Raw genomic sequence first — 19,271 nt, forward strand, 5'->3', positions numbered from 1 at the left:
TAGTTGCTTGCAATATTTAAAGCCCTTACTAAAGCCTGACTATCAATCTGTATCTCCAACTTCAAGGGCTTGAGTCTTGCTGCCAGTTCTAGGCCATACTGCACAGCACGAGCTTCTTCCATAAACGCATTGCAGGCCCCAAGTTTAATGGAAAAGGCATACATCATCTTCCCTGTACAATCCCTAATTACCCCAACCCCTTCGGCTGGTCCTGGTGCACCCTTAGCAGCACCATCCGAGTTAAGAGCTAACCAACCTTGAGGAGGGGCAATCCATTTAATAAGAGCTTCAGTCCTTCCACCTGTGAGAGTATTGGCAGAGCTGTAACCATCTCCTAACACACGCCAAGATTCTTTAAATCTTGTGAGCAAAAACTGATTAACATCAATCGGATTTCCTTGCTCTTACCAAAAACAATATTGTTTCTCCACTTCCAAATCCACCAGCACACAATAGCAAAGTATGTGGGCCAAATTTCAGGGGAGTGATCATTCCTTACTTGTATGTTAATATTGCGTATTATCCATTGCTGTAGATTGCCTTCACAAAAACTTCTGATGCTGGCAGGACCACCAATTTGCTTCCAAATTCCTTTTGCCATCTTACAGTCCCTAAGTAGGTGCAGAGTAGTGTCATCATGGATATTACAAATCATGCACCTAGGGTCATCAATGAGGTTTCTTTTGCACCTGTTAGCATTATTCATTAAACAATCATGAAGAACTAGCCAAATGAACACTCTTATCCGTTGGGGAACCTTCAGTTTCCAAGCCAATTCCCAGCTCCCATAAGTTGTTATCTCTTCCTCTTTTTTGATGATTCTCATAGCTGACTTGATGGTGAAACGTCCCTAAGTTGAACCTCCCCAAAACACTAGATCCCCTATGCCAGAATCAGCTTGAATGGTATAAGCATCAATTTGGTGTATAATATTTTTGAGAAGAATATCAGCAAAGCATTCCTATTTCCACCCAAGAGTGTTATCCCACATCTCACACACTGTTGCACCTTCGATTTCTGCAGGAATGACATCAGTAACCAAGCTTCTCAGAGTGTGATTTCCCACCCATTTATTATCTCAGAAAAGGGTAGATGCTCCATTATTAACAACCACTCTCGCACCATCATAGATATGAGCAGCACTTTAAGTAATCCCCCTCCAGACATTAGACATGTTAGCTTTAGGTTCGAACATGTCAAGGTCACATCGCCCTTTACAGTATTTAACACGTAAAATAGTAGACCAAAGAGACTGTGGTTCTGTAAGAACCCTCCAACCTAATTTAGTCAAGAAGGCAGAGTTCACATTCCTAAACGATCTCATACCTAAACCTCCCTGATCTTTTGAAAGTTGAAGCTTTTCCTAAGACAGTAAGTGAATCCTCGATGCTCTTCACTCCCACCCCAAATAAAACATCTAGTTCTCTTATCAATTTCATCACATATCCCCCTTGGGATTTTGGCAGTTTGCATTGCATAAGTACTCATAGTATTCAAGGTTGATTTAGCAAGGGTTATCCTACCTACCAAAGATAAGTATTTTGATTTCCATCTTGAGAGTCTCATGTCTATTTTTTTTCACACAAATATGCGAAAGTGTCCCTAGTAACTCTACTAGTAAGGGTTGGCATACCAAGATAAGTGCCAAAATATCTGTTTCAGCAATTCCCAATGCTGCACTAACTCTGGTTTTATCAGCAGGTAGCATGTTCTTTGAGAAGAAAGTGCGAGATTTAGCATAGCTTATTTTTTGTCTAGAGACGCCACAAAATCGAGCTAAGCAATCATGGATATTGACAGCTTGCTCCACCGAGGCTTCCGCAAAGAGAAAAATGTCATCCACAAAGCACAAAGTAGATAATTTTGGACCATTGCAACTAGCATAAATCGGTTTCCACTTGCCATGAATGATAGACTCCTCTATAATTTGATTGAGTCTCTCCATGGAAAGCACAAATAAATAAGGTGATAAGGGATCACCTTGATGGATTCCCCACTATTCCATAACACTCGCATTGAGGAAGTAGAGATGCACTCCATTATAACTTCAATGATGACAGGGGAAAAACGGATTTCGAGCAGAGTGTCTTGAATAAAATCCCAAACGAAGGCGATCATAGGCTTTTTCGAAGTCGATTTTGATAGCCATAAATCCCACTTTTCCAGATTTATTCTTTATGGTATGTAGCATCTCCTGGACTATCACAATATTATCGGTTATTTGCCTCCCCGGTACAAAACTCGTTTGTTTGCAAGAAGTAAGGTGAGACATCATATGTTTTATACGATTGACGATTGCCTTAGTAATAACTTTATAGGCCACGTTACATAGGCTAATTGGCCTAAACTGAGAGGAAAGTTCTAGAGAATCCAACTTTGGGATAAGCACTAGGAATGTATTTTTGAGATTCCCTAGAATACCCTTCCCTGCTAAAACATCCAGAGATACCTTGTATATATTGTCAGCCACAATCTCCTAATGCTTTTGAAAGAACAAAGCCTGAAAACCGTCTGGACCAGGTGCTTTCAAGGCACCCATATTTTTAACCACTGCTTCAATTTTACACTTAGAGAAGGGACGAGACAGGAATTCCCAGTCTCTATTCATGAATTCCTGGAAAAAATCAGATAGAAGAACAACATTGATAGTCTCCTCCTCCCGAGTGAATAAATTTTGAAAGTACATGAAAATGTTTTCTTGTACTGCTTCTTTATCAAGTAACCATTCCCCACCTTCACCCTCTTTAATTGCTGAGATCTTGTTTCTCCATCGCCGCTCTATAGTGCTTAAATGAAAGTAGGTAGTATTTATATCCCCATCACGTATCCAATTGACTCTTGACTTTTGGTACCACAAGAATTGTTCTTGCTCAAGGACCTTATCTAGTTCAAGTCGCAACTTTGACTCCAATTTATTAAATCCCTTGATTTCTTTTGAGCTAGGGATTTTTGTACACCTGCTATTCTGGCCAACAAGTTCCTTTTTTTTTGTTAAAAAAATAAAATGTTATGGAAAACCGATTGGTTCCATTCCTGAAGCTCACTCGCAATTTTCCCCAAGTGAGGGGCTAAGGGAGATTTTTTATCCCATTTTTCTTCAATAAAAGATTTGAAAGACTCATGAGTCATCCAAGCCGCTTGGAAACGAAAGGGCTTATAAATAGATTAAATCGGAGCAAAACCATTTTGGGAGATTAAAATGGGGCAGTGATCGGATTGTACTACATGGAGGACTTTAGAAGCTGCGTTTGCAAATCGAAGACTCCAATCACCATTGCATAAAGCTTGGTCAAGTCTTGCACTCACTCAAATATCAATGCTTTTCCCCCGAGCCCATGTATGGGAAGGTCCACTAAATTCCACTTCTAGTAAACCCATATCTTCTACCCACTCATTAAATCTTGCAGACCCCCGAGAAGTTTCTAAACAACTCGAACTTCTTTCCCAGGAAAACTGAGTGTCATTAAAGTCACCCGTAAGAACCCATGGCTTGTTATGCTTGGCAGCGAAATCTTTAAGTTCTCTCCGTAAATCAGTTCTTTAAACAGGGCCCGGACTAGAATACACTGCTGAGAAATACCAAGGCATTTCACTAACTCGCTTGATGTCCATAGATATGTGTTGCCCATGTTTGATGATTGGTTCAACTGTCACAAGATCTGTTCTCCAATAAATCCATATACCTCCACTAAACCCATGAGCATATACTTTTTGCTTGTTGACCACCCATATGAGTTTCAACTAGGGCTAGCACACAAGGTTTTTTTGCACGAACTACTTCTTTTAAAATCGAGATAAATGCACGGCTACCTGCTCCTTGCACGTTCCAAACCATGCAAGATATCGGAGTAGAGTTTGGGGCTAAATTTTGAATTGTGTATCCCATAGAAACCGGAATTGAGGTAAAGAAACTTAAATAAGCATCAGATATCAATGAATCGGATTAAACGATTGATCTCATTGGGGAGTTGTAGGGTGAACACCGATTCCATTGGTTCCGGAATCGGTTCCACCCAAGTGTGCATATTGACCTCCATTATGTGAGTCAGGGGGTTTGCTATGCCCATGTATGGCCATTGGCTATCCTAAACAGAATATCTTCATTGGGGGGATCTCCAAACGAATCACATTAGAAGGTGGGGGAAATATGAGATTGTTCATTATTGATATCTATTTCTGGCGCAACTTCTTGACTTTTTGAGATAGCTTCTAGAGTGTTATGGCTTGACTTCTCAATAAGGCTGCTTTTAACGTTTTCTTTACCAGTGTTAGGGGATTCTTTAGTCACTTCCCTTGTGGCTTCCAAGTTTGTTATAGGGTTTAGAGGCTAGGTCGATTTTTTTGTTAAAATTTGCTGGATTTTTTGAGAATCTTTTTTTGTTATTTTTGGAAAGGGTCCAGATCTTTTTTCCTTGGCTATCTTTACCAAAGGCAAAAGGAATATTATTTGAAATTTTATCAAAAGGATTTTGGGAATTATCTCCTAAGTTTATTGTAGCAATATGGGAATCTTGAGTATGCAAAGAAGATAAATTTGTTTCCTTAATTTTATCCCATGCTTCCTTAACATTAGTAGTTTGGTTAGCTTGATTGTGAAGATTTTCCTCTTGGAGAATATCATCATCATTACCATCCTGATTAAGCGCCCCAAATCTTGATCCCATCCCATTATTCACTGCTTGAAATCCGGGATTACCTTGATGTTTGACTGGAGTATCTTTTTTCAAATTATTGTTATCCACCTTTCTGGCTACCGGAGCTGACTTTTCTGGCCGAATAATTTTTTTTCCGAGCAGGCTTTTTATCCAGAATCCATGAGCCAAATTCATCTAACTCTTCAGGTTTCTGTTCTGGTGGTTTCTTTTCCTGTCTTATGACAACTGATTGCTCATTATTCCTGTCAATTGCCATTTCTTCATTTTGATGAATCAGTTCACATTGATCCTCCGAGTGCCCAAGCATACCACATTTATAGCAAATCATATTGATACCTTCATACTGTATCTTCTAAGTTTTCCCTTTAAGCCAAAATTTAGCAAGTAAAGGCTTAGATAGATCGATTTCCACACTTAACCTCGTAAACTGGCCTCTCTCAGCATAGGCTGTTGAACGATCAAATCTTATCACGTTACCAATCTTAGATCCTATTTTTTTAATAACTCTTTATCAAAATACTCAATAGCAAGATTGGAGATTCTTACCCAAGCTGTGAGAACATTAATGGAAGCTTCTTCAAGGATAAAATTAGGGGTCCATTTTCAAATTGTGAGGTATTTATCATCAATTAACCAAGGATCCTGAGTAAGGACATAGTTATAGTCATCAACATTATTGAATCTAGCTAAGAAATACTTACAATCAATGTCAGTAAGGTTCATTTCTCCTTTGAGTTGCCACTTTCTTTTCAGACGCTTAATTAACCCCATATAGCCGAGGCTTCCATCAAACATTCTTATAATTAAAGTGTGTCTCCAAGGTTTGCGCATAGTCTTCTTCTCCTCCTTTGTAAGAAGAATAACAGGGCATCTGTCACTATCAATGACATCTGGTGGTGCTTTATCATCATTAGAGACATCCAGATCATCTTCTAAATCAATATGGTTGCCCATATTAGCCTGATTAACCAATTGTGTGTCTCTTAATAAATCCCTAAAGGATTTTTGCTGAGCACCATTCTGTGAACCAGGGGGGAGGAAAGTTACCCTCATTGACCATACCATTGCTCTGTTGTAGCATGGTCTGTTCTGCAGTATCTATTTCCATGGGTTTGTCCATGGTCCTAGAGTCCTTCCCAGAAATCAGCTGATTCATTTTCCGTTTGGGTTTTTTAATTTACCTTGCTAAGTAATCAATCAATTCTGGTGGATTAGGAGGTTGCAGGAAAGATTCCATTAGAGAGAGATTTGAGAGAGTTTTTTCGAATGTTATAGACTGCCTTTTAACTAAGTATTATTTATTTTCAGTTAAACTTAAGAACTTCCTCTATTGATAATTGATAATTGTTATATTTTGTTATTAATATGTTTATATGGTAAACCTAGATTGTTTGACTCCATTTACCAAACCGATATCATTCCTAAGCGTTTTATATAATGTAGTTAGATTTTGCTTATTTTTTTTATTTAAATGGTTAAATCAAATAAAATTGTTATTATAGAGAAGCGTTCTATATAATTCAGTTTATAAAACCGTCCTCTAACAAATTAAAGGTGTTTTATATCATTCTATAGAACACCTATCCAACTTGATAGTTCCGTATTACGTGTCACTTTTTCCTCTATTTGTAAACAATGCCAAACAAGCCTAGTTTTATGTAAAAACATATGAAGTACTTATATTACTTTAGAGGCTAAAGTTGAATTAACTACTCATCAAGATCAAGTACTTTATGTAATCATCTATCTACACAACTACTTGTTACTCGTACTTACTTACATGCAGAGTTATACTAACAACTAATACCATAGATAGCAACCACCTCTACATCTACATTTTGCTTAACAAGGTCATCGAGAGTAGTTCTCTGGTTTCTACAACGAGCTCATCATAGTGAAAAAAATATATAATATTAACTCAATATTTTTTTGTGTTCATGTTAGTTGACACATCTATTTAGGCACTTATGTTTGGATGAGTTAGAACATTAATATATTAAATCATCAAAGAGAAATAATAAAATAGTAAAAGTTGATAAACGGAAAATACTCATGAGTAAAGTGTTATCATGAAGATAAAAAAAAAAATTGATTAATGGCATACAATTACATAGTAATTGTGGAATTATACTCGGCATATAGTTTTCGAATCAATGTGAATTACATGAGTGAACACTAAATGTTTGTTTTTGTTGTTTGTTTTTTTTTTCTTATTATTTATGACAACTTGAGTAATTGCGGAATTTTAGAATTTAATTGGATTATGTATCAAATAGTTTCATCAAAAATCAAAATTGTGTCAAATTCATTGGGCCACACTTGACTCATTGGGCCACACTTGACCCATTAAATTGCATAAAAGTTAACTTTTTATATCATACCCAAAAATAAAATCATATAGGATAGCTGGATATGCTAGGATAGGATAAAATTTGTTGGAAAAAGTAAGATAGCATCCTTTAAGATATTTCTAGAATCCCCAATGACATGTATAAAAACAGCCCTAGTAGTCTTTCAAAGTCTCATCAGTCAACATATTCTCAAAACAAGTCATACTTTTACAAAATATTCCTCTCCTATTTTCCTTCCAAGAAATCTCCAATTCCATGGCATCATCCTCCTCTTCTTCACCATCTTTCAAGAAATTTATCCTTAGGACTTTTAAGGGAGAGGTTTTTGAAATAGAAGAAAATGCAGCAAGGCTTTCTCAAACCCTCAAGCACATGATCAAAGACCTCGGCGATTGCAACAATCTTATTCAAGTGCCTAATGTAGACTCTAAAATTCTCTCTAAGATTATAGAGTACTGCAACAAGCACGTTGTCGATAACCTCGAATCCGAAACCACTAAAGATGAAATCAAGCAATGGCATAAGGACTTCCTCAAACTTGACCAAGAGACCCTCTTTAAACTCATTCATGTGAGTATTTTTTTCTTTGATTTAATAATTTGATTTGTTATTGATTTTGTTGAATTCTTTCGTTTGTTTTTCTTTACATTCATATGTTTGATAAGATAGATGACGAAAGGGTAATAATTAAAACTACCAAGTTTTGTTTTTAATTAATTTTTCGTATATATTTATTTTTATTGTCAATAAAGTATCTCATTAATTGGTTAACCATTTCATTGATATAGAAAAAACATGGTCCGTATTGAAGTATTTATCGTAACAGATACTAAATTATTGTATTCATTAATTATTAACCTATCATATGAGGCTATGATATGAGAGTATCAATATACATTAATTACATATATCTACAGAATTGATAATATTCCTAGTTAAGAAGATACCACTATATATAGTTTTTCTACTTTTTAAAGTTTAATATATAAAATATATGTTGATTTATAAATATAATAATAACTACGAGTTAGAGATAAATCAATAGATAATACCGTAAAAGTTATGATAATAATAAGATTATTATATCTGGTATTTTGATCTTATGAATCTTATTGATAATCGTAGTTGTATTATTAGTTGATCGAAACGTCGAAAGCATGGTAAAATCTATGTAATCATGCATGTTTATGCTGTTGATAGGCCTTATATTTAAAATTGATGGAGGATGTGAGACATTCAACTCTTGCCAAAGTATCTTACAAACATTTATGGGTCTTAAATGGAATGTTACATTGCTGAAAAACTATTTGGATTTTTTTTTTTATTTTATCACTTTTATAAAACCTCGAATTCTACGTACATCCATAATAAATTGGATAACACTTACCAAACAAAAAAAAACAAAATAAAATCACCCAAACAAAAAAAAAATTGTATTTACAAACGAAAAAAATTAAATTTAAATTGCATTACGTATAACCAAATTACGTCCGTAAAATAGTTATATGAATTAAATTATGGCTATTTTCCCTTATTTTTTCACAAATTTTCATAATATATAATTTCCCCTAACTTCTTTACCTATTCAATTATTTATATAAATTCTTCAATTAATTTTTCAAGGACAAAATTTACTAAATAGTGGTAACATTAACATTTTGTTTCTCTAATAAGTGGTAAAATCAACTTTTTTTTCTCCTCAGGCTGATATAAAATAATTCGGATTTTTTTAAAGATAGGTAAATCTAGATAATAATTTGAACTTTTTTGTTGATTTTTTTTTTTTGACATTTAGAAGTTTACTTAAGTTATTAGTTTGTTTGTCTCTTGGAGCTTATTTTCTTTTTATTTTTTGAGATTGGTGTTATGAGTGGCTTTTGGTGGGGGACAGTGGCAGGATTTTTTCTTTTATTTTCTTCATTGTGTTTCGTTGGTATTCTCCGCAAGTTTTGTGGCATTCGGAAATACCAACAATTTTTAGTAGTCATTGGTCACTTGGTTAAAGTATTTCCGATAATACCAAATAAAAATCGTCCAAAAATGTTTTTGATCTGTAAATTTTGCATGCATGTAAGTGTTGAAATCATCTATCAGATCTAATAAATAATAATGGGATGTTCCTTCTAACATAATTTAAACTTTTTATAAGGTATCAAATAAACGCTCTTCCTCAGGAAGAATCACCTTTTAATTAAATGCGACAATAATTAATCAAGTCATTAACGAACATTATCAAGAAAACAACATTGATAATCTCCTCTTGATTGAATTTCAACATTATTATATATTTACCGATGGATTTTAGACTTTTAGTGGCCATAGGTATTTCCCATCGGTAATTGCGCGTATTCTCTTAGTGGTAATTACCGCCGATTTTCGTTTATCCGTTAATAATATCTATTGACGTAATTACTACCGACGATTTATGGTAATCCGATTCATCTATAATTGAAGTAAATTAATACCGCATATTTTAGTTTAACTATTACAATAATACATTCTAGTGACTCTTTGCCACTTTCCTCAATTTAAAAAAATAGAAACAAAATTATTTCATGCAAATTATAGGTGGCTGTTAAATTATTTCTTACAAATTAAGGAAAGAAATGATGTAGTCTTTCGTTTTTGCTATAAATACTGCCATAATCTGACCATTTTCTACCCTAGCCTCCAATAAGTTTTCAGTCAACATCCTCCTGCGCTTGTTCATCGAAGAAGATCGTCCTTAAGACTAATGATAAGGAGTTTTTCTATGTCAATGAAAATGTTGCGTTACAATCTATAACAATTAAGCACATGATAGCCGATCTCGGCGACAACCAAGGCCAGATTATCCCGTTGCCAAATGTCGACGGAAAAACTCTTGGTAAGGTCATCGAGTACTGCAAGATGTACGAGGCTGAAAAAATTGATCGCGACGCTGATGATGACATAATTAAGTCGTGGGAGGAAAAGTTCTTGGAAGAACTTGATCAAGACACCTTATTTGATGTTATGCTTGTAAGTATTTATTTATTTGTTTGTTTAATTTAATTTAATTTTTTATTTTTTTGAGTTTCTTTGGTTTTTTAATTATTTTTTAGGGCTAATTATATTGAATTAATTTTTTTTTGTTGAGGTAAAAATTGACTGTTTTTATATTTGATTTAATTTTTAAGCGTTTAGAACTAATATATAAAATAAGTTGATCTATCATGTTTTTTGGTTTGTATTATATGAAATACAATTGTGCAAATTTCAATCTATTAAAAAAATAGTTGATTTTATAGTGATCATCTAAAAATGGGTACCATACATTACATTAAATGGAGAAAAATGAAGGTTGAAATTTTACCCATTATCATTATTTTTGATTTATTTTTCAAAGATAAAATCAATTAAAACTAATATTCAATCATTGAATGAATTGAATTGAAAAAATTTAAAAATATTTTGATTTGGACGAAGAAGGATAAGACTTTTTTATTTTATTTTTAAATCAAATTTTTTGTAATTTATGGAAGCTAAAATGATTTTAAGAATTTACGATTTTTTTTTTGAAATTATAAATGAAAGTAGAATTAAAAAAATGATTTCAATTAAATTGGCATTAAAAAATAAATCATAAGTAAGTGTTGACGTGTGTAATTTCAGCAAATCACATTGTGCCTATTAAGTTTAACTTATGATAATTGACTGTAACATCATATGGACAAAGGGTCAAAATAATGCATCGACATGTGTGTATAATTTGAACGTGTCAATTTTTTCTTGGATAGAGGGAGTTTAAACTAGGGTGTAAGCCTGTAAGGTGCACCTAAAGGTATTTTTGTTAATTAAATGTTATTTTGCTCATTTTATATACTTTTACGTGAACTCGGTTGTGATTTTATAATATATGATTAGATCTGCTTGAATTCATAATTGTCTTAATTTACTGTAATATACTTTTACTGTTTTAGTGTGGATACTCCGTATGTATGTAAGAAAGATGTCAATTTGGGTTTCAAATAAGTTGAATTAAAACAATTAAATCATCAAAATTCACATTTCAAGATTTTGTGCATGAGTTTGTATGTCATTTGGAATTTATCGAGTTATGTACACTCACAAAACTTAGCTTTTGATTTCACTTGATATGGATGTGTAAATGTTTGTAATAGTAAAAAGTTGCATGATTGGCATTCAACTATTGTTTAAAATCACATAATTAATTCTTAAGTTTAATAATCTTGGAGCCATAACCATTAAACACTAATTAGCAATTTGCTGATAAGTATATATTTATTACATGGGAAAAAAATACACTCATGTTATACATATTGTATTTGTTACGACTCCAGGTTCAAGTAATCTTTGTGCTATTATTTCTTCCCAAATTAGCTATCTTTCTTTATCATAAATTTGGTCTAGCTCTGTAATGAATATATACTATCATACATTTACTTGGTCAATCGATCGAGTATTAACTAAACTGATTGTGTGATGATTATATGTAGGCTGCGAACTATATGGAAATCAAGAGTTTGCTAATGGCAACATGCAAATATGTAGCTAGGACGATGCAAGGAAATACACCAGAGGAGATCAGGAAGATGTACAACATCAAAAATGATTATACTCCTGAACAAGAAGAAGAAATTCGAAGGCAGAATCCTTGGGCTTTTGATGCAATCGAACGTCATAATTAAGATCAACTCCATCTATTAAGCTTAGTGTTAAGCTGCTGCATTTGCGTACTTGATATTTTATCATTTACTGCATCGTTGAATAAGCACTAAGAACGAGAATGTGTGTTTTGTTGCTCCGCCACATTTGTGTGCTGGATGTTTTACTTGCTATATCTACTGCTTTATTGAATTAATATAGAGAACAGATGATATTTGGAATTCTAATGAATCTTATTGATAATCATACTTGTATTGGTTGATCGAAAGTATGATGAAATTTATGTAATGATATATGTTTATGTTCCTAGTGCCTACTTTTTGCGGAATACAAAACTGATTGTTGTTAGGAACTTAGACAATGCAAAGAGAATTTTACAAGGAAATCATCCAGGGTCTAACTGAAAGTAAAACCTCAACCCTTTAAGGGATTTCAAACCAAACCAATCCACTTTAGTAGGCTAAACACTCCTAGTTACTACCTATTACAATTAGACCTTTCTACTGAACTTGCTTTCGATAGGACCCTATCCTACCCAACCTAAGTCCCAGACTTAGATTCACAAAACACTCCTAGAGTACTATTCACTCGACCTCTCACTAGAAGCTCACTTGGCTTCATCCTAGAAGCTCACACTTTGCACTCATACAATTATGATAATGAGAATCCTCATGAACTCTCACACCCTAAGACATATAACACTCAAACCCTTTTTCCCATTACAAGATCACAAAGAATAACTCTAAATACACATAAATTAATAAAGAGATAAAACTAATATGATGGACACTCAAGATATGTCTGGAACTGACTGGACGAATTGAAACCAAACCCTGACGTACTGGAACTTTGACCATGAGGACTGACTTAGCTTCATGGTGAAGGATGAAATCATTAAGCACGACCACTGCACTTCGTCAACCTCAAATTTGAATGAATACATATGAGCATATTTATAGCACACCCAAATCATTCTTTTACGTAAAAGATAAGTTTTATCAAAAGATATGTTTAAAAGATATATTCCAAAATTAAATTTTCCAAAAATATATATTTTTGTTAAGAATATAGTCTATCAATAAGATATATTTATGATAAAATTAGATTTTATTTCAAACTTATATTTTCCAAATATACTAGCTTATCTTTTTCCAAAAGGTGTACTTACCATAAAATCAGATTTTATTTAAAACTTATTTTTGTTGAAAATACTTTCCAAAAATAACTTATCTTTTAGGGATTTATAAGAAAATAAATATCTTTGTTTTATAAAACCAAATCCCTAGAAGATATGCACGTATTAGGTAAATATACATATCATTAAAACCGACTTTTAACGACGTGCATACTTAAGTTCCTATTAGGTTCCGGAACTCTGACAGCCTATGTGTTCGTGACAAGTCAGTAACTCTAATTTCATTGACTGTCTTGAATTCACCTTGGTTTAATAAACTTGTGCCAGACTAACTTTTATGTCCAACATACTTAAATGAATCCTAGAGCGATATACTTCAACTTCTCAGTCTTCATGTTGCTTCTCTGAAACTCTTGCTCTGAAATCTTATACTCTTGATGTATTCTAGATCTTGGGGAAGCGTTCCACTTCTAGAACCGCAGGAAAAGTTTAGAATTGAAACTAGCTATTACCTTCGTAGTCTAAGCTTCACTCTTTAGCTTGCTCTCATGCATTTGTTAGGAGGCTCCTTGTGGGTACCTGATAGGCAACACCTCATGTACTCATTAGAGGTCACCTCATGTACCTGTTAGGGAACATGCTCCGGCCCTCGTGGGATAGCCTGTCAAAAGTTCTTTCTAGATCTTGTTGGAGAATACCTTCAGGTTCCTTAATTAGCCATCATTATGCTTATCAACCATAACTCATCATTGTTCTTGTTCTTCTGTTGCTTATTATATATATTGCTCAAATTTCTTATTTATATATTTGTCATTGCTTGGGTTCCTTGTATCTTGTTCCAAGCATAACTTGTTCTTTATATGCACAACTTAATAAACATGCTACATAGATAAAACATCACTAGTTTACAATCATGAAAACCTAATTACTCAACAGAAGTTACTCTCGATTTCGAGTAGCTATTTAAAAAAAAAAACAAACTAAATCATAAACCATTGCTAAAGAAAATTAAATCATGAACCATTACTAAATAGAACAAGTATATCAAGAAGTATGATATCTTTTGATTAATGTCTTAAAATAGTTTATCATAATTAATTTTAGATGGGAAGCGTAAAAAGAAATACAAACAAAAGCGGAATTTCCAAAGATCAACTCAGGTCACAGGTAGACTACATAAAATGGCAAGCTATCTTGCAATAAAGACCGAAGTTAGATTATCTTGTAAAAGACCCCTATTGTTAACAATGTTGATTGTTGAGCAACTGCTATTTTAGTGTAAACACTCCCCTAAATATCATAATCTCTAAGAGAAGGACCATCATTAGTGTAGAAGCAAGACAAAGTGACATAGTTAAACAATTCAGAAGCTGTATATAGCCTTGAACATCAACTATTATAAGGAATAGACAATAAGCATACCTTAAACACAAGGTTGACTACATCTTTATACCTCATCCTATCTTCCTGCTACCTTAAATTAGACAATATATATCTTAAAATAACATTAGTCATTACATTATATCACGTCAGCTACTCCAATTCCTCTATAGTCAACTATCAGATTGATGGTTTTAGCCTCAGCAACTAGCTCGGCTCAAATTGGAATGGATACAATCGTACAAATACTCTACTCCTGTTGGTAAAGAAAATTTTCCAACATTCTGGAAAAGCATAACTCATCTATAATAGAAGGCACAACCCTTTTTCTAAATATAAGTATTGAAACATAATTCAATTACATAAGTGTAGTTGTATTCTATACTTCTATCACATATTGTACCTAAAGCCTCTAGCCATTTAACTTCGTAAATAGAGTGGGATACATTATGTTGATAAGAGAAAATGTTCAAGAACCGTTACTAAATATGCCATCCCACAAAGTAAAAATGAGTAATACATGTTATGAAGCTTAGGTCATTTATGATTTCATGTATTTATGTGAAATGCTTTTTCATAGATTTCATTCTACAAATGCAATCAGTTATGAGAACATTTAATATGTATCACTCATTATAGAAGGAAACTACAACCCCCCACCTTTTTCCACCCATCCCCCAAAATCTCGAACCTTGCGTAGTAGATTTATTTACTCAAAACATAAAATTAAAAGTTGTCATGAGACTCTTGACATCAATTAACATTATCTTAACATGATAAAGCAGTTAAGATAAAAGCAACATACAATATTTTGAAATCAGCCCAAAGCAATCAACTAGTGAAAGAAGTATGGGTTCTAAAATAAAAATTTAAGTTTATATTTTAACATTTCGCTGGATTATTTAGCAGCATAACCAAATTGGAAGCCAATAATTATGCAAACAAGCCTGAGGTGGAATTGAGATCCTTAAGCAACATTGTACTACTATGTACACTGCCTCTTGGACTTCTTAAATGAGATTAAAGAACAACGCATAGCTTCTTACACAACCAATATTGATTCTACAACTACAATCATTGCAGGCAAATCCTGCATGAAGATGAAAGATATAAGACCTCCACATTCACCAGTACCAGAACATGCTTGTTTGCTTTTTTAAGTAGAGTATTCCCTCCTTTACAATAATTATTTTCATTTAAGCTCTTATTATTGTAATGCCATTTAAAACCTATTTAAGCAATATTGCACGGGTAAAGTCAAATTAACAAGTAGTTGTACACAGAATACTTAAGCAGCAAAAACCATTGATTTAAATAATACGGAATCAAGGAGTAAAATCATCAGTCAGCCAAACATATAAGAAGCCAATTATAACTCAAACCATCCAAGCTACACATATCGTAAGTTAACATTCATCCAATCCTTATTATAACACAGTCTTATAAGTCTCATTTCTAGATTTAAAAAGACAATAAGAGATGGCGTAATTAGTTTCCATTCATATGAGAAAAAACAGAAAAGGTTAGCAAAATATATCAAGGACCTATGCAAACATAAATCTTAATTTTTAGCACAAACCGATGCTTCCTGACATGTTAAACTAGAATCTGGATAATTACTTCCTTTGAAAACATTTGCCCAACAATCCATAATCAGAAAACAAGCAATTGTTTAAGGATGAACTTCTGAATTTCTAAAGTACTAGTAGGCATAAGCAAGTTAACGAATCCTCAACAAATAGAATAACTAAGACCTTATGCCACCTAAAGGCATTAAGAAAATTAAATTTAGGCTTAGATTATTTCAGATATTATTCAATCGGACTAACTACAAAAATCGATTGGGTCATAAGCTAGGAGTACTTAAGAAGATGAAAAAGAAACACAAGCAAGATATGTGACAGGGTAAAGTCGTATCCCCTAATCAAAAGTAAATACCTAAATCCTCTAACTAAAGTAGATAGGGAAGTAGGGTCGATCTCCACAGGGAAACAAGTCTTTTTACTTCTAATTAATTATTATAATCTAAATTATTTAAGTAACCAATATTTATAATTAAGTATGAGACTAAACTACAAAGAATAAGAGTAGGGAGAAAACGATATATAAAGGAATCTAGGGCATAGGTTCACCAATAAATAATACTCCAGGGTAAAACATAGTAATCAATCATTGACATTGCATAAACAACATGATTAGCAGGCTCTCGCAATTTATTAATCAGCATAGATCTAACAGGCTCTCGCAATTTACTAGATCTAAGTTCTTATTGAAAATAGCCTTTAATATCAAATTAACATCTGCTCGATTCATCAATTTAATATTGCTATACTTTTACAAGCCGCAATTGTAAAACATTAAAACAATCCAATAAGAAATTATCATGCAATACCAATAATCAATAATAGTCAATCATCAATGCATCAATTAACCAGATTGTAAAGGGCTCTCGCTACGTATTACAATCACACAATTAATTTATCGGTATTAAATCTCATCTCTCGAATCTTGACTTAACCATTTATAAATTAACTTGCCTATTGAAACTAGACCTAAACATTAATTCTCATCTCTCGATTCTTGAATCAATATTGTCAAACTCATGCATAAAAGATAGGCCTAATCTAGTCACAGAGCATTAATCCAATCAATAGGAAATTAATCTAGCATTGATAATCAACAACAATAAATTACCCCTTCATATTATTTATGGATCCCCACAAACCCTAGAAATTAAACTACTCACACATATTAAAAACTAAACTAATCAAAGTAATAAAATAAATCATGATGAAAGGAATAAAATAAATAAGATCAAAGGAAGAGAAAACGTTACCAAAATAATCTGGAATTAAAGAAAGAATTAAGAACAAAAGTTTAGAGAGAATTTAAGAGAGAGAAAACTAAGTAGAGAGAGAAAGTCTAAGAGAGAAGATTGATTAAGAGAAGAAGAAGAGAGCTCCACCCTTAATCCTCCTAAAAACGTACTTTAACAAAACTAAAAACTACTCCTAATTAGAAACTAATTGCTCGCCAAAAGACCCTTCCATAAACACGCGCCCGATCGGGCTAGAGGCCGCCCGATCGGGCCCGCCTTTTTCCTCGCACAGGTCTTCTCACAGCACCGCCCGATCGTGCTAAGCCTCGCACGATCGGGCGCGCCTGGCTTGCTGCGCATATTGCCCTTGCGTGCATCCGCCCGATCGGGTCTATGCTTGCCCGATCGGGCCCGGTCTTCTCCTTCGAGGCTTGGACTTCGATTGGGCTAGATTTCTCGGCCCAATCCATATTTCCTCTCGGGTCTCGAATACATGGCCCAAATGCCTCGTGATCCAAATCACCGAGCCCTTAGTCACCGGCTCGATGGCTCTAGCCGACCTTGGGCTCCAAAAATGGTCGTGTTCTTCTAGCTTCCGTAGTTCGTTGATCCAATAAGGCCCGGGAAAATGCTCCAAGAGTGCAATTTCCTGTAAAATATAACTAAAACTACGAAAACACTAGAACACACAAATTAGTAATAAAAGTGGCCCGAAAGAGCCAAAAACACTACTAATAATGACCACGGGACGGGGGTAAAACACTATATAAAATAGACATATCAAACTCCCCCAAGCCAAACCTTTGCTTGTCCCTAAGCAAAGAGCTCATCAACGAACATATAAACATGCCTTACCCCAATATAAAAAAATCAAGCTCAAACGATTCAAGGTAAATCAAATAAACATGCTTCAAGGTCAACCAATCAAATCCATCTAATTGCCTTTCCTCCCTAACAATTGTCAAAAAGAGCAAACCACAAGAGCATATAGAATTCAAGACTAGTGCTCACACATTCAACTCTCATTTTATATGGCGAGTAAAGAATGTACTTGATCTCTCTCCAGCCAACCCCTTTAATGTGAACAATGCCCTCCCAACTCACACTCTCATGTGTATAAAAACATTGAACGCTCATCCTACTAGTCGACTCGAAATATGCCAAGTCATAACTTGCATTGAAAAACAACACTTTCACATTTACATAACTTCTATGCACAAGGTCGGAAGGTCTTTAAAGCTTGTAATGTAAGGTTAGGGTAAAGGGTATGATAAATTTGGGAATAAGTGAGAGAAAAGCTATGCCTAAAGAGAGCAAATTCTAATAAATAAAACCAAGGTCAAAAATGAATAATAACCAATAAATCTCAACCATACTCAACTCCACCAAAAAATTCACCAAATACAACTCCAATCATATCAAATAATTTCCAACACTTACAATAATCACTCATAAAAATATGATAATGTAGAACTTTGAGTGAAAAACAAACTTTGAACTCATTCTCCTTTTTTTTTCTACTTGAATTTTTTCTTCTTCTTTTTTTTTTCTTTTTCCTTGAAAAACCTTCAAATAGAACATTTGAGCATTAATAAATTTTTTCTTTTGCTCTTTATTTTCTTTTTAACTCATATTGGAAAATTCAACTTTGAAACACAATATCAATATTTTCCAATCAAAAATCAAAGAACAATAACTCTTCTTTTATTCCTACATTGTGCAAATAATATGCACACCACAACTCCCTCACCTCACCAACTAATAGCTCCCCCAAGCCAAGCTTGGGGCTAGTAACTAATGGGGCTCATATAGGCTTGTAATGTGGCTAAATAAACAATAAAAGGGCACAAGCAACAACATGGGTAACAAGAAGGGAACAAATGTATCTAATACTCTGAAGGCTACCTAAAAGAATGAACACCTTCGTCCTCCTCATGTGCATAATAATAAGTCATGAAACACTACTCATAGTTGCAAATCAATACTCAAATTCATTGACATACCAGGAATTATGGAACTATCACACATTTCCTAACCAAATCAACTAGTCAAGCACTATAATCACAAGTAGTTGGACAAAATTGACGCATGCTAAGGTTTCAAGGCAATCAAACATCATATCATGATCAACTAATCCACAATGCTTATCATCAAATACCAAGAATCAAAACAATTTTCTCAAGTAAGGGCCACAGGGAAGCATGATTTACAATTCATTGGAACGTATTTTTGGATTTTTTATTTTTCAAATTTTTTTGTATTTTTCATATAAGGAAAGCAATAAA

The 19,271-nt window shown here is 33.7% G+C and overlaps 1 pseudogene; it reads left to right on the forward strand.

The window, feature by feature from the left end:
* The first annotated feature begins 7,261 nt into the window (after positions 1-7,261).
* LOC145639925 (SKP1-like protein 1A pseudogene) lies at positions 7,262-11,676 on the forward strand (annotated as a pseudogene).
* Positions 11,677-19,271: the final 7,595 nt, after the last annotated feature.

Source organism: Chenopodium album, chromosome 7 (genome assembly GCF_948465745.1).
Source record: "Chenopodium album chromosome 7, dcCheAlbu1.1, whole genome shotgun sequence".
Lineage (NCBI taxonomy): Eukaryota > Viridiplantae > Streptophyta > Magnoliopsida > Caryophyllales > Amaranthaceae > Chenopodium > Chenopodium album.